Source organism: Tinamus guttatus, unplaced genomic scaffold (assembly GCF_059628265.1).
Source record: "Tinamus guttatus ecotype Peru unplaced genomic scaffold, ASM5962826v1 Tinamus_guttatus_pri_ptg001150l, whole genome shotgun sequence".
Taxonomy (NCBI): domain Eukaryota; kingdom Metazoa; phylum Chordata; class Aves; order Tinamiformes; family Tinamidae; genus Tinamus; species Tinamus guttatus.
In genome coordinates this window covers 2397930-2410821 of record NW_028289684.1, presented here as the reverse complement: position 1 = coordinate 2410821, position 12892 = coordinate 2397930, and positions in this window count along the sequence as shown.

Below are 12892 nucleotides of genomic sequence, written 5' to 3'. Positions count from 1 at the left end.
TGCACGTATGGGACCTTCCAGAGCTTCGATGGAGGCTGGTTGGAAGAAGAGTTCCCCCCTATATCTTTTCCCACAGATAAGCAATGGAGGTCTGTAAAAATGACTAAGTTCAGTAGGTGTTTTCTCACAAGATGCCATTGGCCAGCACTGTGGAAAGGAGCAGTGACAGTAATAAAATGAAACTGCAGGCAGTGCAGGGCAAAATTTAGCCCCAGTGTAATGAGGGTTGCTTTTCTGTAGCATGTTCGCTTGGAACGTCTTGCCTTTGCTGGTCACAGACTAGAGACCCCTGAACAGGTTGTTTTAATGCTTTATATGACAAAGCTCAATCCCAGGTGGACCTCTGAAGCACTAATTTGGAGCAAGGAGACTTTCTATGTGGAGGCAACAAGCGCTGGAAAGAAACAAGCTAAACTGATGCTGCATTTTAGCATCGAGCAGTGGGGCTATTAGTTTGAATAGTGCGTGTTTCTGCTCCCTGCCTTTTGGCTTCTGTAATGATAAAGCTTCCACCGAGGTACAGTTCTACACAAGTGACAAGGAGAAATGGGCTGAGTAACTGCAGGGAGCAAGGACAGAACAAAATGTCTACTACAGACACCATAATGATATTAAAAATCTGTTGAAGTTGTGCAAGTAAATTCAGTTAGAGGGGAAAGATGCGCAGGAAAATACCTCTGCCCCAGCAGGCCTTGGAGGAGGGTGAATGCCTTGTTTCCTCTTCTACTGACTTTCCAGGTTTTCCTTGCCTTGTGGCAGAGCAGGAATTCAGTGAGACTACAGTTTTTGAATACAGATGAGTTTGTTCATTTTTAGTGGAATTTGGCCCAAGAGATTGTGTTTGACGCCTGACCCTAAGATTCAGTAACGGGGCTCAGATGAAGAATGTGAATCGCCAAAAGCTGCAAAGGAGAATATTATCTTATGCTCTTTCCAACCGTGAAGCCCCAGGTAGTTCTGGAGATACAGGAGCAGGAAGCCTGGGAGGAAGTCTGTTCTGGAATTCCCGTTAATGTGTAGTAAGGTGTTTTATTAAAAAAAAAAAAATAAAGCAGGTAGGGATGGAGAGATGAAGATGGATTCCATCACTCTCCGTAATAAGACCAGGAGGCAGAGCACTGACCTCTGATTGATTAGTGAGGGGAGGGTTATTTTTCCTTGGCTGTAGGAGATATTGCTGCTGCCGTCGTGGCAGGACTGTCTGGGGAGGCTGGCTCTGAGGGAGAAGTGAGCCCAGACAAGAAAATGCAGTGAATGTCAAGCAGTTTTCTCCTGTGATTTGGACTGCTCTGGGAGCTGCATCCTGCCTTGATGCTGAGAAAGATGATGGGTAGTAGGAAAGCATATAACAGAAAGCATCTCTTTGGTAGAGCACCCTGCTTTTTTATATTCACTGTAAATCCTGTAATGTGTGTCCCTCGCCTTGATAGGGTTCACCTTCTCTACTGCTTGGAGTGAAGAAAGACATGCAAATGTCTTGCTCATCTGAAGTCCATTTTCACTTTCAGGGAGTACAAAGAGAAAGCATCTTTATAATTCAAGCAGGGAGGATAAAATCTGCTCTGGTTTTTCTAAAATAAAAATGCAGTGCGAGGAGAGGCCTTGCAGCAGCCCCAAGCAAGCTCCTGCTGCTCTGCTATAAATCTCAGAAAACAGGGATAGTGCAGCCTCTGCTCTGCTGTTGTACAGACTGTTGTCACCAGAGCATAAGAGGTTTTTTAAAGGTGATTAATGTTGCTCTCCCATGCACAGAGCAGTCGCACGCTCACTGCAAGGCCCGGTTCAAAGCACGGCGTGCGCAGGAGCCGGAGCAGAGCTCGTGTGGGGAGCTGCAGCCTTGCTGAACGGGGGGCACAGGGCCCGCGTGTTGGAGTTAAATACTTGCTGGGTTCTTTTCCTGCTGAAAATATTAGTGGAGAACTGTAAGAGCTGCTCCTGCAGGCAGAGCACGCTGCCACGTCCCTCTCAGTGCAGATAGTGATTAGTCAAAATAAGTGAGGAAAGCGATCCTTAAGCAAGATGACTGGATGTGGTGATTGCTTCCCATTCATTTGTGTCCTGCCAGCTTTCGCTGGGTTTTTCCAACTTCCACTTTCCAACACAGCCAGAGAAGGAAGTTCTAGCTGCATATGCTTTTTAATGAAAGCCTGTAAGGGAGCTTCTTCTCTGTTGTTGTACCTGCTCACATCCTGAGGCACATCTCCAACAGCACCTGCTCCCTTTGAGTCTTGTTCTATGTAGGAGGATGTCTCTATTACTGCTCCTCTATCCTTCCAACTTTCCTCTGGCAACAACTTTGAAGCTAAGAAGATGAAAACAGGCAAGAGTTTTAAAAATTGGAGAGGCTGAGAACTTCCTGACTGCTAAGGATGTGACAAGCAGTTATTAACCCTCTCTTCCCTCCAGCATCCTGTGAACTAGCCCTCAGCAGGCAGTGAGATGGTCACTTAAAAAGGATTCATCTTACCAAGCCCTACTGAAAGGAGTGGATGCTTTTAGCATGTAATTCACCTGACTTTGCTGTAGTCTAACACAGACTAGATGAATTGCACCCTAAAAATGCTAATTTCTCTCCTCTGACTTCAAAGGCAGTCCAGGGTGACTCACTGAAATAGGAACATTTACTTTTGGGCAAAAAAATCCCACCCTGCTCTGGCAATAGATTCATGAGTCTGACAGTGAGGGCAATAATAATAATATGGTGAGATCGTGAATTTGGTTATTTAAAGGTGTTTTGTTGTCATTTCTTAAGATCTAGGACAGTGTTCTTTGCATTAAGTTGATTTCAGACATTCCTTTTAATTGTAAATCTTCCCCATCAGCTATCTTGTTTGTACTCTACAGTCCCCCAAATCCTATACCCTTATACAAGTTTCCTTAGTTTCTTTTCTGTGATGGTGTGGGATTGTCCTCAGCGACCTAAAATGTCCTTTTTCATCTGGCATTTTATCTCTCTAAAGCTTCATGTTATCTGTGAAGTGCTTCAAACTGAAGTCTCATTTTCCTCTTGTGTCTCCTAAATAAAAAGTATGGAATAAGCCTAGTCAAAATCTCCAGAGGATTTTTTTTTCCTGATTGACAAGTCCTTGCAAACATGTCCTGGGACCTGTCTGTTCTGCCTAATAAATCATCATTAACTTTCACTAGAAATAAAGAGATTCTCTCCATCTGACAGGGTATCAATTCAGTTGCCTTAATGTATATAAGGTTTTAGGTGCCTGCACCAACAAGCTCCAAGAGAGGCTTTTTGTCAAGTGAAAAATGGCATTCTAGCAGCAGACCTGGGCTGGCAGGTGATGGACGAGGCAGAAGGGAGTGCAGCTCTTTCTGGCTCTGCTTTATTGATTCCAGGGCTCTGACCAGCGTAGCAATGTTCTTGTATCAGTAAAACCAGGCAGAAGTGAGTAAGGGGGGCGATGATGGCTTGAAGTCAATGTCAAAGCCAGAGTAGTCTTGGGGAGAGGTTTTGGGAGGCAACGACAGCTCCTATGTGGATCAGCCTTTAATCTCATGGGACCATAAATTGTAGTGTTTTACTAGCTTATTGCAAGCATCTACTAAGAGGAAGATGCAGTTGTTCATTTTTCTTCATCACTTTTCACATAGGCACATCCACAAAGAACTAAACATGAACAAATGAAGGAATCAATATATGATATATGCAAGCCACAGCTTCAATGTGTATTTTTTACCAGGTGATCCTGTGCCAGACGTGGGAGGTTTACTCTGGTTATTTGGCTTTTCTATCTGTTATCTGCCCTTCTACTCTTCAGTTCCTACTCTTCTTTCACCCAAAAATCAGGAAAAAACCACTTTGTTTTCTATATTGCCACTAGGATCCTGAGGGAGGCTTTGTTTCAACATAATACGCTAAAGATAATCACATAACTGTGTTGATACAATAAAATACCTTTAAAATAATAAAGACGAAGTAGTAATTTAGCATGTCAAATCCTTGCTAATGAAGAGGCAGTCCAGAAATTCCATTAAGGCCATAGATTTCCTTGCTTGTCTTTCTTTGTCTTAAGCTTGTATAAACTGTAACAGTAGATTTTTGAAAGAACACTTCTATGTGTGTATTCCTCACAAATGCAAGGTATTTCCTTTTACACTTTTTCCTCTACAGATTACAGACTTGATAAAACTTCTTTTTTTTAATCTAATACTTTCCCTGCAAGAGCTGAGCTATTAAGCAATGCATCAAATGCAAGTTTTGTCATGTAACCATAAAGGTATCAGTACTGCAATTGTGTCATTGATTTAGTCCTTGTGCAAAAGAATCAGATTTCCACTTAATAAAACATAGTTCATGCAGTATGCATTGATAGCCAGATGGTTTATGGACTATTTGTTAGCTTAGTCACTATGGTAAGGATTTAAAAATGAGCTGATCTTGGGAGAGGGAAAGAACCTCCTTAGTTTTTGAAACAGGCCTGTGGCCTTTGAGGAGCACAACAGAATTTGTGCTGCCCGTTGTATGAAGCATGTGCAGGGCAAAGAGTTGGTGGATGTTGCCTTTGAGTCTGGGACATCCTCCTGAGATGCTGCTGTCCCAGCTGGCCATTGGTACTTTCAGTGCCAAGATGACGGTAAAGGAACTAGGGGGAATCAGATTAATGTTCTCAGTTGATTGTAATAAATTGTCTTGAATCAAGCAGAGCTGATTAAATAAGGGAGCAATCAAATGCATTCTTCCTTAATGTGCAAAGGTGTTGAGAGATCCTCTCTTGCCCCTGTAAACTAGATGTTCTCTTTTCTGAGTCAGATCTCCCTTGGAGCCCTGGCTCTTGAGATAAATGAAGTAGAAATTACTACTGGATGGTCTAATTCTCTAAGCTTTTGAAAGGGCTTTTAAAGGAAGTTCCTTAAAATATCTTCTAAAATAGAAAAACAAAATAAAGTACCCACATCCCTTGAGAGTGCAAGTGTCTTAAGATATCCTTAAGATGGTGAGAGCATAGCATTGAAGTTGAGACCCAAGTGTGTCATTCAAGGAGCAGAGTGGCTCCTCATGGTACCTTTGGAGCTGAAAGGAATATCAGTGGTCCGGATATGGAGCAAAACAACAGAGAGGAATGTAATTAACATCCAGCAACCATCAGAAGAAAAGGCAAAGAAAGCCTTGTAGAAATCAAGCTACTCAAATGTTGAGATGAGTATTAACATCTGAGCATTAATACTCATGAATCTAGGTGACCAGATATAGGTGTCATCTATTGGAATGTAAAAATAAGTAGTTTTGTTCTGAAAGTACCTGTAAAATTAGTGCCATAGAGTGCCAAAAAATGGCAGAGTCTTCCTGTTGCTTCTCAGGGCCTAGCAAGTAAAGGAGACATTAGTCTATGATGAAAAAGAAATTTCTTAGAGCGCATTCCAGTATTTAGTCCAGCCTCATAAAATATTTAATGCTTGTCAATTCTGTGGTGCCTCTGAAATGGTGTGATGTTGTGGGAGAAAACTCATAACACTTTTGTGGTGCAGCAAAATTATGTTATCCTAAATACGTATGTAATTGGCCCTTTTGTTGAATAGGTTCAGAGCTGCTTGAGTAACCGGGGCCTTAGGCTGCATGTGGCTAATCCAGTTTTTCAGTCAAGTGAAGCAGAGAAAAAAAACTTGCAGAAAAAGGGGATTGTGAACCAGTCTTATTAATGCTGCCTTTTCTCATGGCAGGTATTAAGATCTTAAATAGAGTTTCCCAAAAATGCAGAATGCAACTGACTGGTAAGAGCACTACTTGCTGTTTAGGGAAAAAATGCCCAAATGAAGTTGAGCTGAATTCACAGTAGAAAGCAGATTAGATCATGGGGTTCCCATAACTTTATTGTGACCGCTATATTAAGCCTCTTTTTTTTTAGCTTGCTTAATTTTTTGGAGTCTTGAATGTTCTGAAAGGGATTAAACAAGTGTTGTGTCTTGCCATATGCCCTGGCTGTATTTTCTCATGCCCTGATACTGAAACATCACATCTGTTACCTTTCTGTTGATAACAGCTTCATAAAAACTGGCCGGTTTCCAGAGCAGTATCTTTTTTTTGTCACTGTCAACTTCTGTCAGTTCATCTCTCAGTCATAAAAATTATAAAATGAAGTCTGCTCCCTCGTTTAGCTTTCCTCCCATTAGACGTGCCCTGCACTTTCATTGTAGGGTTCTGATTCATTAATTTTTGGCACATGTAGTGTTTTTCAGAACTAAAAGATTTATCTGACACAAATTGACCCTCCCTTTGCACTTAGGAAATTGCCATAACTATCCTTGTTTCACAGAAAATATTGAAAGGAATTTCAGACAGAAGGGATACCCCCATTTTCACTCATGGCCTGTAATTCAGGTATGTTGCTATTTGTGTTCCCGACATTTCAGCCTGAATTTCACTGCAGCTGAATAATAAAGCCTAACAGCTTATGTGGGTACTTTATTCCTCTGGAAACCAGGTGTTTTTAACAGGATGTCCCAAAAGAAAATGCTCACAATAGTAATTTTTAGTACATCTAAAAATAAAACTCAAGTCATGATGAAGGTTCCCTTGTTTTGGCACCAGAACTTCAGTTAAATGTTTCTGGATCTCAGAAACATCGTCAACTTTGAGAGAATTGCAAATCCTTTGCTTTTATAGACCAGGATATTAAGAAACCTTTCAGATCCTCTGCCAGAATTTCAATATGATTGCATTTTTTTATTATTATCTGGCCTTCATTTATATTTTGTCATCATCTTTGTTGGTTTCCCACGGTAATGCACTAACCATTCTGCTGAGGTATGACATGTCCCAGCTAGTGGAAGTCCCTGTTCTCAGTATTGCCTGTGCTGCATTATTGTATCCTGTGGTTCAGTTTATAACCCATCATATTTTTACTGACTCTCTCCAGAGGAAGAGTGCTTCAGATTAATTTTATTATTGGGTTTATTTCAGTTCAAAATGAGGCGTGGGTTTCCAAGTGACAGAAAATGGTCCTTTTCTTAGAGTATAACAATGTAGTTTAGAGATGTATTATCCAGAGAAAATGGGAAGGTTTTAAAGGCTTCTTTAAAGAAAGAAAATTTCAAGCCTGGTTATAAACAGAAAGAAATAAAGAGAAAAGTTCAGCAGTATTTCAAAAACAAGAGTTGCAAGGAATGCTTCCATGGGCTGCTGCTGTAGACTATCACCCCCACAGTGAAGTGCTCCTGGACATGATGGTGTAAAACTTCCTTACCACGAACATATGTGCAAATAGAATAGTGGTACAGGGATTTTGATGAACTAAACCTTAGCACAAGAAGGAAAGGAAGAAAAAGATCTTTGGCATTCTTTTGATTAGAGTATCTGATTCACCAAGTGGAGCATTATTCATCAAAACATCCCCGTCCTCAGTGACACTGCTCTTCATCTTAATTTCTTCCTCTTGCTTTGTAAATATCAGATGCAGTTGGCCATCTAATGAACAACACTTGAATTCTTTCATGTTCTCCTAAGACACGTGGTGTCTTTGTACGTTGAGGGCCACGTTCCTCATGAAATGTGTGCTCATTCTTATTCCAACTTCCCACCTTTACAGAAGAGCTCCTTTACAATGCCTGAATCATGTGCCTTGCCTCTTGATACCAGAAGTGCTATGACTACTGTATTTTGCCTAAATTCAATGTTCTTCTTTACCAGCCCATCTCTTTGTAAAGCATTCACAGAGCAAATTATGGAGTCTCAAGAGTAACCAAGTCTTCCTGTTCAACCATTTTCATCCGTTTAGTTAAAGTTGTGAAGACAGAGAGTAGAACTCATTTACAGGGAGCTGAATGTAACTTTTGTCTCTGCCTTGGCTCCAGAGAGCTCTTAATACAGAGCAATTTCCTCTCATCAAAAGCTTTCTCCAAGGTGGTGCTTGCTCTACTCAGAGTGAGCTTACAAGCATTCATCTTCCTCAATACTTCATTAATCACACAGGGGAGGTCTGTTGTGGAGGATCCTGACTGAAAGCCTACCTATTCTCTCCTTTGGTTTAGAGTGGGAGTTAATGGCTCAGTACCTTTGTAGAAAAAAACATCTACAGAACGTAACAGGGAGGCTAAAAGGACGGGAAGCTCCGCTCACAGTTGTGAACACTCCTGGGTCTAACTTACATTGGGAATTTCCATATACGTTTTTCAATGCCATGAAGTTTAGTACTGCTTGATTCTGATATCCTTTATTCTGACTTACAGAAGTGATTTAGTTTTTAGTGGTTGTCACTGACAGTAATTTTCTAAATGAAAGATTAGGCTGCTTTGTTCCTGATTATGTGAGTGTTGTCAGCTACATGTATTTAACATCATCTTCATGAGTCATTTTGACAAGGTCAGGGTTAAGCATAATTGCTTGCAGGACACTTCGCAAGATCGTGCTTGCAGTTGCGTGCACAGTGCAGATGGGGCAAAGTGCCTTATCTCACCCAGGGCATATTAGTTCTTCCTGTAAGAATACCTGCACATACAGTCCCTCATATGAAACATGTGCCTATGTATTCCTGATATACAATATCTTATTACCATGTGCAAGACGTTTACATTTCATCCTTTCCCAAAAGCTCATTCTTCTTGGTGTTGTTGATGTTCATTTGCATCCTAGGTGCACCCCTGTTTTTTTGCATGGTTAGAGCAGTGTTGGAGTATGAGATGAAAAAGTGTCTGATGATAAGTAATTATCAAATTTCTCTGTCACCTAAGTTTCCTCTCCAGGTCACTTGTGAGTCCAGTATAATAAGGCAACCTTGAAAAAGAAGAAGCAGTTGTTGAGAGGGGAAGGGAAATTATATATGTTGAGATCCAAGCATAGTTAAAAGGACAGAAATTATTTTAAGTAAGAAAGGAACTAGGATGGCCTGACTCTACCTTACTCCACTGGTAAGAGTCTGTGTTCATCCTCATTTCTGCTTTCTAAAGAAATTGTTACTAATCGTCCTTTTGATGGGAAAAATAATATTGATTATTAGTTTTAAAAGAATATGCAATTAGCATGTTGACTTATTCATGATATATACTGTTTTCTTATTTATCTTTAATTTTTTTATGGTCCAGAATGCTAGGCTTCTTGACAGAAGCTGATAGAAATTTCACTTGAGAATTTCAGCTTAAGTTTAACTGTAAGTCTGTAGCTGGTGTTATGCAGCTCTAGAATAAGCTGCGTTTATTTTACTTGAAAAGAGGGGTGAAATAAGGATGTCAGCGTGATCCTGCTAGTGCTGCACACTGACTAGTTAAACAAACTGTTGGGAGTTGAATTAATAGACTACAGGCTGCTTAGTCCCATGGCAACAATCAGCCTTAAAGATCTTTTTAACCTTTCATTAGAGATATAGGAAAAAGAAAGAATGTTAAAGAATTGATGATGTTAGGTATTAAGTAGGGCTTTCATTTTAACAATATCCGTTAATCCTTTTTCCCTTAGCTATTGAGAGAGATTCTTCTTAGGAAAGGCCAGGTTTGGGGATGTTCAGGTGTCTCAAATAATATTTGGGAGAAAAAGAGCAATCAGTAGAGATAATGGAGTTGCTGTTGCTGTTGTTTCTGTTGAAATCTAATTCTGCTGCCCTGAAAAACAAAAACAAGACACTGGAAAGAGGAGCAAGACGAGATTAGTAAAGAAAAGATCCATCGTCTGTCTTCTGTGGGACAGATTTTTCCTGGCAGTCTTACTAGGAGAGAAACAGAGATAGCTTGTGATCTGATCCGCTTCTCCAGGGCTGGTGTGGCGATGCCGAAGGCTTTGCTTTTAGCTTCATTTCTCGTAACAAATACAGCAGTGCTGCAAAAAAGATAGTGTCTTTTTTATTCTCATAATACATAGAAAAACAGAAGAGAAAATACAAGTAGTTCAGTGAGCACCTAAAATAATGAAGTCTGGTTTTCTACAGACACTTGTCCTGTGGCTGACTGAATTATCTGCCCAAGGAAGTTATGGTGGAAACTCTTCTTGCATGTTTAAGTCCCTTTAATAATGGGCTGACTTGCATCTGGTGGGATGCTAATTTATGCTACTGCCTTTTCTCTCGATTAAGGACCTACAGGCGATATTAATAAGGTGTTTTTCCTTTTCTTTTACTCTCAGCTCACTACCGTGATGAGACTTTTAGGAATCCAGTTGTCTTTGAGATTTCTAGTCATCTGTCAAATTTGACAAAAATAGACCCACAGGTTTAGAAGTTGTATGCGAGGTGAAGGAATTAAAAAAGGCAGCAGGATCACACAAGCCTTGTTTCCATAGTAAATGAGGCTAAGCAAGGGGAGGAAGAAAGAGGAGACATATGGCTAGTGGTGATACAGGGAACTAGATATCTCCTCCCGAGGGTGGCTTCAGGGTTTAGTCATATATTGGAGGCAGTGATGGAGGCTTTGTCTGAATCAGCCATGATGCTTGCTGGGGTCACATCGAGTGCCAGAGTATCAGGGATCTAGGAAATAATAAAATTTGCCGTCAGTAGGATGAGCACAGTGCTTGCTCTTCCTGCATTTCTCCTTATTGTCACAACACCCACCCTCCTCCCCCTGAACGTTTTTAAGGATTCCCAAGTGCTGATGGCTTACATAGTTTGGGGGTGACCATTTATTTCTTGCTCTTTAACACATTACCTATTGGCAAATATTTGGTTTCCTGTTCATCCAATTGTATTTAACAGTAAATGGTGTCTGTTCCTCTCAGAGCATAGTCCTCTGCATAGTGTTTTAATGTATTGTGACCCCAAACTGAGAATTGACTGCATTAAGAGAGTGGCCAGGGTGAGTGTGTCTCCAGCTCTAGTAGAAGTAACCCAATAATAAATTAGACACAGTGGGTTTGTTACTTGCTGCTTGCGACTAATAATCTGTTTCATAATGTTTTCCTAATTATCTTCATTAAGAAGAGCTCAGAAAAATCTTGTTTACAGTAGCGATGTACTTATTGCCAGAAAAGCAAAGTATTTTCCACACATTCTCAAGAGAAAATAGGTTTTAGATGCATGAGAAAATTATTTGGATCACATGCTAGAACAAGGCAGAAAAAGCAAAATGCTGTAAGGATCACGCAGATTTTTTAAATCTTGCTAATGCAGAAGAAGTGTCTCTATATATACTTCTAGAATGAGGCAGGACAACTCCATTTTTAATGGGCCAGAGGTTGCCATCCCAAGCAGCATCTGCTGGCACCTGGACCTACTAAAACACGTGATGCTGATAGAGAGGATTTGGAAACGGCAGCTGCTTTGGGCCATGTTCCATCAAACCTCACTGTGCCCTCCTGGCTGCGTTCAGGTTGTGGGCTACGGGCCAGGGAGAGGGACCAGGGCTTTGCCAAGAGGCAGAGAGCGAATTAATGCAGCGGGTAAAATATCCTCGATTTTAGGTAATTGTAAGGCAAAATAGCTGTTATCTGCTTAGTTTCTCAAGGGATTCATAGGGAGCAAAGGGAAGAGCTGCTAAGAGGATTCCCGAGGCAAGGAGGAATTTGTGAGGAAGAATCAGAAGAATTAAATATATAGCATGCGGCTGGGGAGGGCGTAACGAAGAGGTCCATCTGCCTGGCCCAATGTAGCACCAGCCACTTGAATGAATGCATTTAAGGAACAAGCAAAATAGCTATGCTGTCCTGATTCTTATTCCAGAAACATACATTTTACCATCAAAAATCTCAGCCTAAGCAGAGGAAAGCCTTCGTTCCAGTGCCATGGCACTGAGTTGTTCCAGGAGATACGTTTTAGTGAGGCAGATCACTGCAAGGACTTGCTTTGACCACGGTGCTAAAACCCAGCCTTTGGAAGAGCCGAGGAAGGAGTATGACAGAGCTCTGTATATTTTGGAGGCTGTAAATGCTAATGTGAGAGGAGAGGGATTATTTTACATAGTACAAAGGGATCTATTTAAGCATAGAGTTACGCTAAAATAAGAATTTTTATATGAGCCATAAGAGAGTGTCAGATAGCTCAGATAATAATAATATCACATAAAATAAAGTAATTGTATTGTATAAAGGTTGTCAGTTTATTTGCAACACATCTAGTCATAAAGCTGCTCATTTTCTGTTAAATTAAAGTAGCACAATTTGCCTCTGAGCAAAAAATAAAGGGAGTAGTACATTTTATTTTGTATTTGTAATTTATTCATTGCATTTTTAAGTCATTAACTGAAAAACACAGGGCCAGACATTTACTTGCTGAAAGATTTCAATGGGAAAAGCCAAGTCAGCCCCAGCCAGTTGCTTTTTAAAAATACCTGGATTTTGGAAAACATCTCCAGGGAGGCAGAACAAGTGTCATCACATGGTGAGGGGGGAAGCAGGAGGGATGAAGCACTGGAAGATGATGCTGACCATGCACAAGGGTCAGGGCTGAGGGGCTCATCTAAAGGGGCTCTTACTGAGGTTGGGAACAAGACTTGCACGGGATCTGCAGTTTCTATTAGGAAACTTCCTAAAAACAAACAAACAACAACAAAACAAACAGACATGAAGAACAGTTAAATGACTTAATGTTGTACAAAGTAAAAATCCACGTTCCTTAGCAGTAAGCTGAAATAACTCTAAAGCAGCTTGGACTGAAAACCAAAATGTCTCCTAACACCTAGAAAAGAAGGTGCACTTTTGGGAAAAAAAGAGCCAGTTCTCCTTTTCAGCATGTAACTGTGAAATATCTCTTGGTAGGGAAATGCCTCAGCAAAACAGTCCTAACTATTAGCAGCATGCAATTTCAGCTGTCTGATAATTGCCACTGGAAACTATTATTCTCCTGATAGGTGACAAACTGAGGCCACTTGTGTTTACTCAGCACGAAGCTTTATACATGCTCCATCACAGGTCATCGGTCTGGTATCCTGCATTTAGTGGCACAGCAAATAGGCATTTGTGTTTTATTTGGTCCTTGGATCAGGACATATACGATTGTCAAACCTTATAATAAAAATCTTTTTT